The 10,086-nt window shown below is 36.5% G+C and overlaps 1 non-coding gene across 1 annotated transcript; it reads right to left on the reverse strand.

Annotated features, from left to right (window-relative positions):
• Positions 1-4,867: 4,867 nt before the first annotated feature.
• On the reverse strand, positions 4,868-4,939 carry TRNAM-CAU (transfer RNA methionine (anticodon CAU)). Its single transcript has one exon. It is a non-coding gene; the product is annotated as a tRNA-Met (tRNA).
• Between the last annotated feature and the right edge of the window lie 5,147 nt (positions 4,940-10,086).

A 10,086-nucleotide genomic window follows, 5' to 3' on the forward strand; every position in this document is an offset into this window, starting at 1 on the left:
CAGGCATTCGACAAAGTATGGCATGAAGGGCTACTATACAAACTCAAAAAAATCCTACCACACACCTACTACTCCATCCTAAAGTCCTACCTAACCAGTAGACAATTCATGGTCAAATGCTTAGACGCCACTTCCACAACATTCCTAATAGAATCTGGCATACCCCAAGGTAGTGTCCTTGGACCTCTGCTGTTCTCCATCTACACTGCCGATTTACCTATATCAACTGAGATAACAATAGCAACATTTGCTGACGACACAGCGCTATTAGCTTCTCACGCAGACCCGGTAATTGCTTCATCCACTCTCCAGCGATGTCTCGACTCTATGGAAAAGTGGTTTCATAGATGGGGCTTCAAAATTAATGAAAAAAAATCCTCACATGTAACCTTCACGCTCCGAAAACAAACCTGCCCCAGGTCACCATCAACAATACAACAATTCCTAGCAAGAACTCAGTCAGATACCTGGGCATGACCCTGGACAGGAGACTAACATGAGAAACCACATCACAGACAAAACGAAGCAACTGAAGGACAAACTAAAAAAATTCTATTGGCCCACGGGTCGACGCTCCAAACTAAACATACAGAATAAAATTACCCTCTACAAGATTGTAATCAGTTCTGCCTGAGCAGCCGAGCTGAGAGGACATGAAGCAGCGGTGGTACAGTGCGTCATAAAAGTGCGGCAAGTGATTAAAATAAAGACACGAACGGCTACGCCCATAGCTAAATGTTGGAAACCTGTGTTTTCCACTAAGAAGAATATAAAGAAAAACAAAATGGAAATAACACCTATAAAGATAATTAATAAAGACGAACAATATTATATAAATAAAACAACAGACACAACAAAACCAAGTCAACAAATAAATCAAGATCAGGACTGCTCAGATACAACTGAAGTGGAAATGGAAACGAACAAAGAAACAACACAACAGGATGGAAGCTGGAAGGTGGCGACCTATAATAAGAAAAGAAAAATTATAGGTAATATAGAATCAGAAAAGCAGCGATGGCTGCAAGAATTACCATTAAGAAACTCCTTCAGCTCGCTAACGGAAGAAATAGACGATGACCCAACAAGCAAAATCACAACTCAACTCAATCAAACTCCAACATTGAAATACTTCAACGCTTCCAATCGAAAACGCTAAGATACCTAATAGATGCACCGTGGTATGTTACCAACGAAACAATACATCGCGACCTCAAGATACCTACAGTCAAAGAGGAAATAGCAAAATATAACGACAGATATAGCAAAAGAGTCAACAAACACCGAAAGCCCCTAATCACTGGACTACTTGATACGTCGGACCAGATCAGCAGGCTGAAGAGACACTACCCGCTAGACCTAAACGCTAGATTCAATTAGTTATTTAAATTAAGTAATATTTACGTATTTATAATACTTACTTAAAAATTATACTTATCTATAATAAGTATTAACTTATTATAAATAATTAGCCATGTCACTGCGCCACGCCAGAAAAAATTACTGAAAATTCTCAATGCGAGAATTGATTGTAAATTTCAATAGATAAAAAAAAAAAAGAAACATTGTGTTACGTCAGGTGACCCTCTACCTGGACCAGGCCATACACCACGGGCCAGACGGAAACCAGATGTCCGCTCATCCTTACTGCGTACCCTCAATAGTCTTAAAGATCCATCATAAATCCCAGTAATTTGCTAGCTAAGGTCCTTCAGACCCAACAAATATCTTTTTTCCGAATCATTTTCTAAAGACTATTATTTACTACGGCTTGACAAGGGAAAGTTAGTTTTTCTCATGTACGATGCTTCTTACTAGCAACTTTCTATAGAGGAGGCTAAGATCCTTCCTAGTCCACCAACCTCTTTTATCCAATCAGAAGCAATGTATACTGCCCTCACTTTCCTGACCAAAAATGTCATGAACTCATCCGATGGTCCGGTGCGCTAGACATACCCATCGCTAGCTTTCCTCCGACACAGCACCGTCACTGTACTTTACTTCTTCTACACGGCTAGAAAAGTCAACGTCTAAAGCTAACTTCTAAATCTAACGTCTAAATCTAACGTCTAGAAGTCAACTTTGCTAGAGGAGTCTAACTCACATCAACTATCTAAGTCGGTTCTCGGGATTATTATTATTCACTTCCTCTATTAAGTATCCTCTAGTGCTACGTCCACTAACATACTAAGTTCAACTATAAGAGCCTTGCTCTATTGTGCATAACTATCTTATCTTCGTGCGAGAAATTGTCATCTACGATTTATACCTACTCAACAGTGTAACTTATAAGTGTTGGAAATAAAAACCTTATAACCCTGTGAATCACAGTGTTATACTAACTGAATCACCCCTATTATCTTAACGGAAATCAGGGGATCGATCAACTCGTGGTGTCGATTATTATAATCGTAACGGGAATTTACGACTCCCGTTGACGTCTCTCCTCGTGATTGCGTCTCCCCGCGATTGGTCGAAAATACACATTGCTTTTATCTTTCTTAATAGGTTAACTTAGAACTTAGCTGATACAATAAATACATATTCGAATTTGTTCATACTCACTTAGAATCTATTATAATATAATCATAATTTCAAATACTATATTGTTAGAATAAAGAAATCCAATTACTTTTATGTCTAATTCGGATATTGTATAAGCTACTTCTTGAATTCAGCCGAACTACAGATCTACATCACTTGTAGCTCTAGCAGTAACGAATCATCTGTCGCAACGCTGATTGGCAGATTGTGCAGAAAAATGCACAATAAACTTTACACTCTACGTTATGTAACTAGATCTACATAAGCATAAAATATCGAATTATTATTTTAATTTTTTTATAAGTTATTATGAATTCTACACTTATACAACTAACGAAATATTGAATATTCATTTATTTGAGAAAACAAAAGTAAAATATATTTCTAATATGAAAAGTATATTACATTATACCATACATATTGCATCGATATATCGGTTGCGAGATCTACCATTAATTGCAGTAGGAAAAAAGTGCGTAATCCGGAAATTTGAATCCTTAACCTCACCAAAATTATTATGCTTACAAAAGGAAACGCCGATGTGTCAAAATTTTAATAGTTTTATCATTGTTATATAGTGTTTACATGAAATAGAAATATGAATATTGAGAAGTCAAAGTAAAATAATGTAAAATTTTGCAATCTATTAAATAATAAATATTCTAATAGTTGTAATTAGAAATTCTTTCTATTATTAATTTGTCACATTTTATTATTATTCATTCTATACGAAGGACAATAAAAAGAATATAAATGATGTGTTAGCAAATAATAAAACTAATTGCTCGTATTATTTTCTCAAGTCTTATTTTTCTCCTTTTATTTAAGTAATATGTTTCCTGTTACTTCGAACTGCACAAAGTTTTAATAGACAATCGTATAATCGCAAATTCCGCAAAATAGAACTTCCATCTAAAGTATAATCAAATAATCGAGGTTCTACCAAATTACAAAGCCCTTAATGCTCCGCCTGTGATTTATGATGAACGTGGGTGCGTATAAAGGAACGAGCACGTGCAAATTCGATGCTTGTGCTTAACGGTAACGACGCGCCACGCGACGCGACCCGTACTGATCCGGTCTTTTGGAGCCATGAAAGCTCATGTTTGTGCCTGTTTGACAAGCGGTCAAGCCACTTTGTCACGTGTACGACGTGTTCACGTTAAATAATGCCGACCCAGGGTTACGCGCCCGATCTCATTGATATTCCATTTATAAGAAGCGCGAGTAAATACCATCAATACTTGCGAGTAGGCGCCGTGCATTGGTCACTATCTACTTTCTATTCCTTTATAAATTCAGTCCATTACTTTGTTATAACCTATTTTTATACCTTGATAACGGCGTGGAATCAATTATTCCTATTGCGGACGTTGATAATACTTTCAGTGTATGTATTTTCTGTTCGAACATATCATAACTATTATGGAAAGACGATTTAGACTATAAAGTATCAAAAAATTTTAATTTCGAACAAGGATATTACCCGATATAATAACACGTCGTAAACTAACAAACTAAAATAATTATCGCAGGAATCCTTTTCTCCAGTTATGCTCTTAGAAGAACTAGTTATTTTAAGTGACAACCGATGCTTTCTATATAGATAAGTTATCTGTGTTTTTTATATGTAATTTCGTAAAATCATAAAATATGAATTTCCATTCTTACAATTTTTCTAAACCAACCGTATATAACTATATTATTTTATAATAATGTTCTATGTTAAAATATATTTTATTATAAGAAAGAAACATATACTAAATCAGTTGATGTGTAACGGTGAAAATTACGATCGATGAATATTTTTTTACGGTCTAAAGGTAATATCCTGAATGCCACTCGATAGTACCAGTGTTTTTCTTTCTGGAGATATTTCGGTCAAAGGCAGTTCCTTTTTAAACTCTGAAGAGATACTCCACGAAGCGAATATGACACCCACTAAATTTACGTCCGTGAACTCTCGTGAACTTCTGAACTCGTTGTCTTATCTTTTCTTTGCGGACAATGACGAAGGAATGGCATCCATCGTTGTGCATGTCATTGCTCACCGGTTGTGTCTTGAGTTTACGGGACTTTAGGACACACTCCTGTCTCTTTTTGCATTGCAAATTACTCAAACTGAAATTTAAACGCCCTCGCAATTGAATTAAAATCCAGGCACAGAATGGTGAGGTGCTTTTTCCTTTATGGGTTGAATTTCACTTATTTTCTGATATAAACGATTGTCATTAATGTCATTATTCTATCATTTTACATACTTACTTTAGTTTTGTCAAAGAATCTCAAAAATTTGAAACAAGAAAAAAAAATATACAACCATTAGCAGAGCGTGGTTTCGATCCACGGACCTCTGGGTTATGGGCCCAGCACGCTTCCACTGCGCCACTCTGCTGTTGGATACACAGTTTTATAAATATATATAATTCGTTATAAAAATATAGAAATACAAAAAATGTAAGTAAATTTAAAAAATAAATACCATAATGTAAAATATATAAATTTATTCATATATAATGTGTACAATTTATTTGAAAATATAAATTTTATGTAAGTTTAAATTATACAGAATACTATTTTACATAATTACTAATACAAAAAATTTTTTCAACGAAGATAGGCAACGCGTCATCGTTATAAAAGTTATAATTGCAAATGTCGTTTCAGATCTTTCATTTGCAGCTTTTGCCCTTTCGCGTTACTATATCACGAAGTTTAGACTAGTTTAAATTTACTTTTGTTCGTATTATATAAAATTCAGATAAATTTAGGGAAGAATGTTTACGTGATTGGAAACAACTTTGTTAAGATGCTACCTGTATATACCCTGAGGCAAGTAATCTAAGCGGTGCAACATAGATTAACCACCTGGGCTGAAGTATGGAGATGCAACGGATGCAAATAAGTATCTTAGTCGATCCAGGTGTGCTCCCCTTTTAAGATCAGCAATCTTAAACTAGCCTCCACCTATATATGTAGTATCAACCGAGCCACGTGCTTCAACTGAAGCTTACCTTATTGCTAGTCTACACTAATACTCCGGTTCTTTCGAACATGCAATTAATTCTATATTGACGTTGTGCATTCAGTTTTTTGTAATTACAGACAACAGGTTTGAAGAAGCTATAAAGTAGTTAGTGTAATTATTGTTAATTTAAAATATTTATTTAAATTAACATGTCACGAGATTACAAACTTTAATTATGCGAATTAATCATGATAGATGCTGCGAATATATAATTGATTTTTTTTAATAATCGAATAATGTTGTTTTCTTACGAGAAGTCATTTATTTTGTACTATTTGACGAATTAAACGAGAACAATAATTTTTTAACGAAAAGATTTTTGTTATTCATATTCTTAGATAAGAACTGCTTTTAGTTTGCAATCCATTGAGCAAAATTAATATTCCGATAATCCATTGTCCTGTCAATAAGTGTTCCGATAATATTACTGATAATTTTACAAAAATATACTCAAAATATACTCTGAAAACAATTTATACCGTATAGAATATAACAAAATTTAACGAATAACTAAATTATCACCGAATCCTTCATAAATTCTAAACTAACAAACACCTATCCGCAGCATATTATCACCTTTGAATATTCCATTTTTTTGAGAACTGCAAACGATAGTGTTCTCAATATCCTCGCATATAACTAGCGAGAAAGAAAACACTATCCAATTTCTCTGGCTTTGCATGAGTCTGAAGCTTACACGTTGAGATAACTGTAGGTTCCGGCGAGCAGTAGCAGGCTTTCTATCGGTTGCGATAGGATCATGTTTTAATTTAATGTAACCCTGTCCAACCATAGCCTGTTATAATCGCGTTCCCAGTACACGGCTGAATCTCGCATGGACATGGACACGTTTCGATGCCGCGATCTTTTAAGTCTCCATAGAGCGTTGGACAAGTACATAAAGCGTAACAAAGTAAGACACGCGTGCGTGGCGAGTCGGTGACTCCCCCAATGCAGTTCCTGGTGACATCTGACTAAGCGTTCTATTTCGACGCACCCTCGGAGGCCGTGTGAGTAATCCCCGGACCGCATATATCCGCGCAGGTGGAACTCGTTCGAGGATTCTACGAGTTTTGGATAGATGGCCGAAAAGTCATGTTCATGCGTGGCACACCCTATAATTATCGTCCCGATATTATTAACCACCTTCTGCCGTTCCCATTTTGGCGTTACCGTGCTACTAACTGGTACACGAAGCGATCAGGAATTGGGCAAAATATTCATGTCAGCAATTGTGACTTAATTCAGGTGAGCATATTAATTGATAATAAAGTCTGTAGGGATGTGCGATGTTATTTATAATGTTTGATTACTTAGGGTGGTTGCAATCGATATTAATTTACTGTTAAGGTAGTCGTTTGATATTGTGCACGGGAGGTGCGAACAGTGAACATTATAGCAATTGCGCTGGGAATTTAAATGACACTCTCAAAGTTTGATTGTTCCACTGTTCTCTTGGGATTTTCTCAGTCTGCCAAACATTTTGGATACAAACTCGGTAACACCGAATAATTTATCTGTACTTAATTGATAATATCGATTAAGTGGATTTTTAATAATCTTGTAGGCTTATCAACATGTCGACAAGTATAGAAATAATGAAATTGAATTAGAAGAATTTAATAAGTTAAATAGAAACATGTTTTAACAATTTTCGAGAAAATTATATAACTTTGTCAATTTATTGAAAAATAGATGAGCTAAGAATTATTCAAAAAAAGCTGATCTGTTACAGATTTATTTCTGCAATTATACAATAATTATTCATCAAGGTTCTGAATTGTTTTCCTGATTGAGAGCTGCATGCATTAATCATCAATCATTCTATAGAACACCGATTTGTACAAGGTCTAACCGGATCCATGAGTAGCTTCATATTTTGTGCAATTAATTTATCATTTCGTAAATCATGTAGGCGGTGATTTTTCGTGGTACGTCGTTAATATTATTTGCGAAGTGTTACGACCGGAGACGCCAGGTGTCTGCGCGGGAATTGCAGTCTAGTTTCCAACTGGAACAGAGGAAAACGTTAACAACATTATTTTCCCTCCCACAGAATCCCAGAATAAATGACAACATATTAACGTTCATGACTCATTCTATGTTAGATCTTATGCATTTGGTTACAACATAATTTCTATTTCACCGTACTCTCAAATTGTTCTATGAGAAATCTTCAAGTTGCTCCCCTTTCATTTTTTCGTTTTGTTTTTCTATAACAAACATGAACTATATGGAGATATAAATCGTTTACATACATCGATGACAACTTTTTATAAACGTGTTAATTACAATAATATCATTTTTGGTAAAAGGTGAATACCTATTATACTTCATTCCTTTCTGCTTACACCACGTACGTTATTCAACTATTAATATTTAATTCCGTAACGACACTCTGCCAATGTTTAATAAACATCTCTTAATAACGATATCCGTGATCTGACGGTGGAGAACGTTTAATCAAGATCGCGGCGTTATCCAAACAAGCATATCTGTACCCATTCCATTCCAGTCCATCTTCGTAATGCAAGCACAATGCTCGATTACTCAAATGCACACTCTGCGCGACCTTGCTCGCCATTATGCGCGCGAACGAACATTTGTATTATCCCGAAAAAAATCGGACTCTTGACTGGTCGGGTGTTATCTCGCTTCGTGGAGCATTAAATCAAAGTGCATACTCTTGTATGGGTGCAACGCAGAATACGAAGCTGCAGCTTGGGTGTGATTCGACGGTGCACTTAACAAGTCGCCCACGTGGCTCGCATCGATCCTGGCCACTCTTTGCATTCGTGTGCTCGGATGCTCTTCTCGTACGTCCGCCTGTATGTGTTTGCGTTTGTGTGAGTGCGCGGGCACGCGAAATGGAGTGCATTTAGAAGAGCGGTACACTGCGTCACGTCACTCCTTTAATGCAAATTCAAGCCGTAGCTGTAACAGAAAAAGGAATCCACGCGTGATACCAAACGCGGACAAACGTCGATGCACGTAAATGGTCACCGCGGAAAATTCTGAAACGCACTCTACTATTCGCTGCACATTGAAGGATGTGGTAGCAACCTCGCAAAAGGGATTCCCCTTTACGCGCACGCAGACCTTGCACGACGAAGAAAGTTCCTTGAAACAAATTAACATTCCGTTTCCACCAGTTTTTGCTGAATGCTTGATCATGCTTTTAGGTGGAGGGAAAATGGTTCTCAGGTTTGATTGTTTCTCCCATGGAAAATACCGTTCTGAGAAGACGAGTGGAATACCATTGCATACGTAAGATGCAATTACGATACTATTTCCAATCAGCCGCTTATTAATCGTCGTGGGTAAGATCGTACAATTTTGTACGTGTGCAATTTAGGTAATCGTAGGTACTCGGCATTACGGCATGGTAATGCATGCGGTTACATAATGTATTACGATATTATTTCTTACATTTTGGTGTTACGCGTGTGCACATCGTCACGTGTGCGAAACTTATTTGCAATTTGAGCATTTACATATACGAGAATACAGATTAAATCGATTTCATTTAAGCTCCTGTAAAGGTTATTACAGTGTAACACATTACTTTTCATTAGCCTACTTTATAGTGCTTTAGTTTGGTAAAAAAGAAAATGTACGAAGGTAATGCGCAAGGCCACTTTTCAATTTTTTCGCACACCATACTGATACTCATCGTTAATTTCTCAAATATGCGCGAGTATTAACGATTCAAGCAGGTTACGCAGTGCACTTGGTTTTTTGGATCGCGCTACTCTGAAAGGGTGTAAAAAGTAGCGGCTCGATTAAAACGGTAGGTGGAACGGTCAACCTGTCAAGCATGTATGTTTTTCCTTGCTTTTCGTGGAAATTACTTGGCGTAAGGCGTAAGAACTGTTTGCATGGCAAGAATTCGCTCTATAGTATCAATTAGCAAAACTAAAGTGTTGAGGGCTTCGAATAGTTAAAACAGTAAAAATATTATATGTATATCGAAAACGTAATTCTATGTATTGTAACGTCTTTCCTTCCATCTGCTACAGTAACAGAATATGAAATAATCGCTAAAAATATAATTACTCATTTAATTGTATAACCTTCACCTAAAACGTTCATTGAACCAAAAAGTGCCACACGTACTGTAACCATAATGACATCATAAGTTTTCCAACGAAAGTGTTTGTTAACGACTTAATAACACAATGCTGATAGGAATTCGAGTATAAAATATTGCATTGCAGAAATTAGAACAGACGATCGGCACGGACGTTCACGCACTGTTATTCAACGTCGATTCTTGGAAGCGTGACGAATTGTTACATCACAAGATTCTCACCGAAAGGGAGTAACTGTCGGAGGGGGCCGGCAAGAAACTGCGAATATGCAAATTTCGTGACACTTAACGAGATGCAGGAATGTGTTCGCCGGATCGCTTTCATCGACAATGCGACGGGAATCGAGAATAAGCGAAGCTCGTCGTGTTATGAGATCACTTTCGTTGGACTTTCTTCACGGTCGAGACAATTTTTTGCTGTTTA

This window comes from Bombus flavifrons, chromosome 8, assembly GCF_040668555.2.
Source record: "Bombus flavifrons isolate JBK064 chromosome 8, iyBomFlav1_principal, whole genome shotgun sequence".
NCBI classification, from domain to species: domain Eukaryota; kingdom Metazoa; phylum Arthropoda; class Insecta; order Hymenoptera; family Apidae; genus Bombus; species Bombus flavifrons.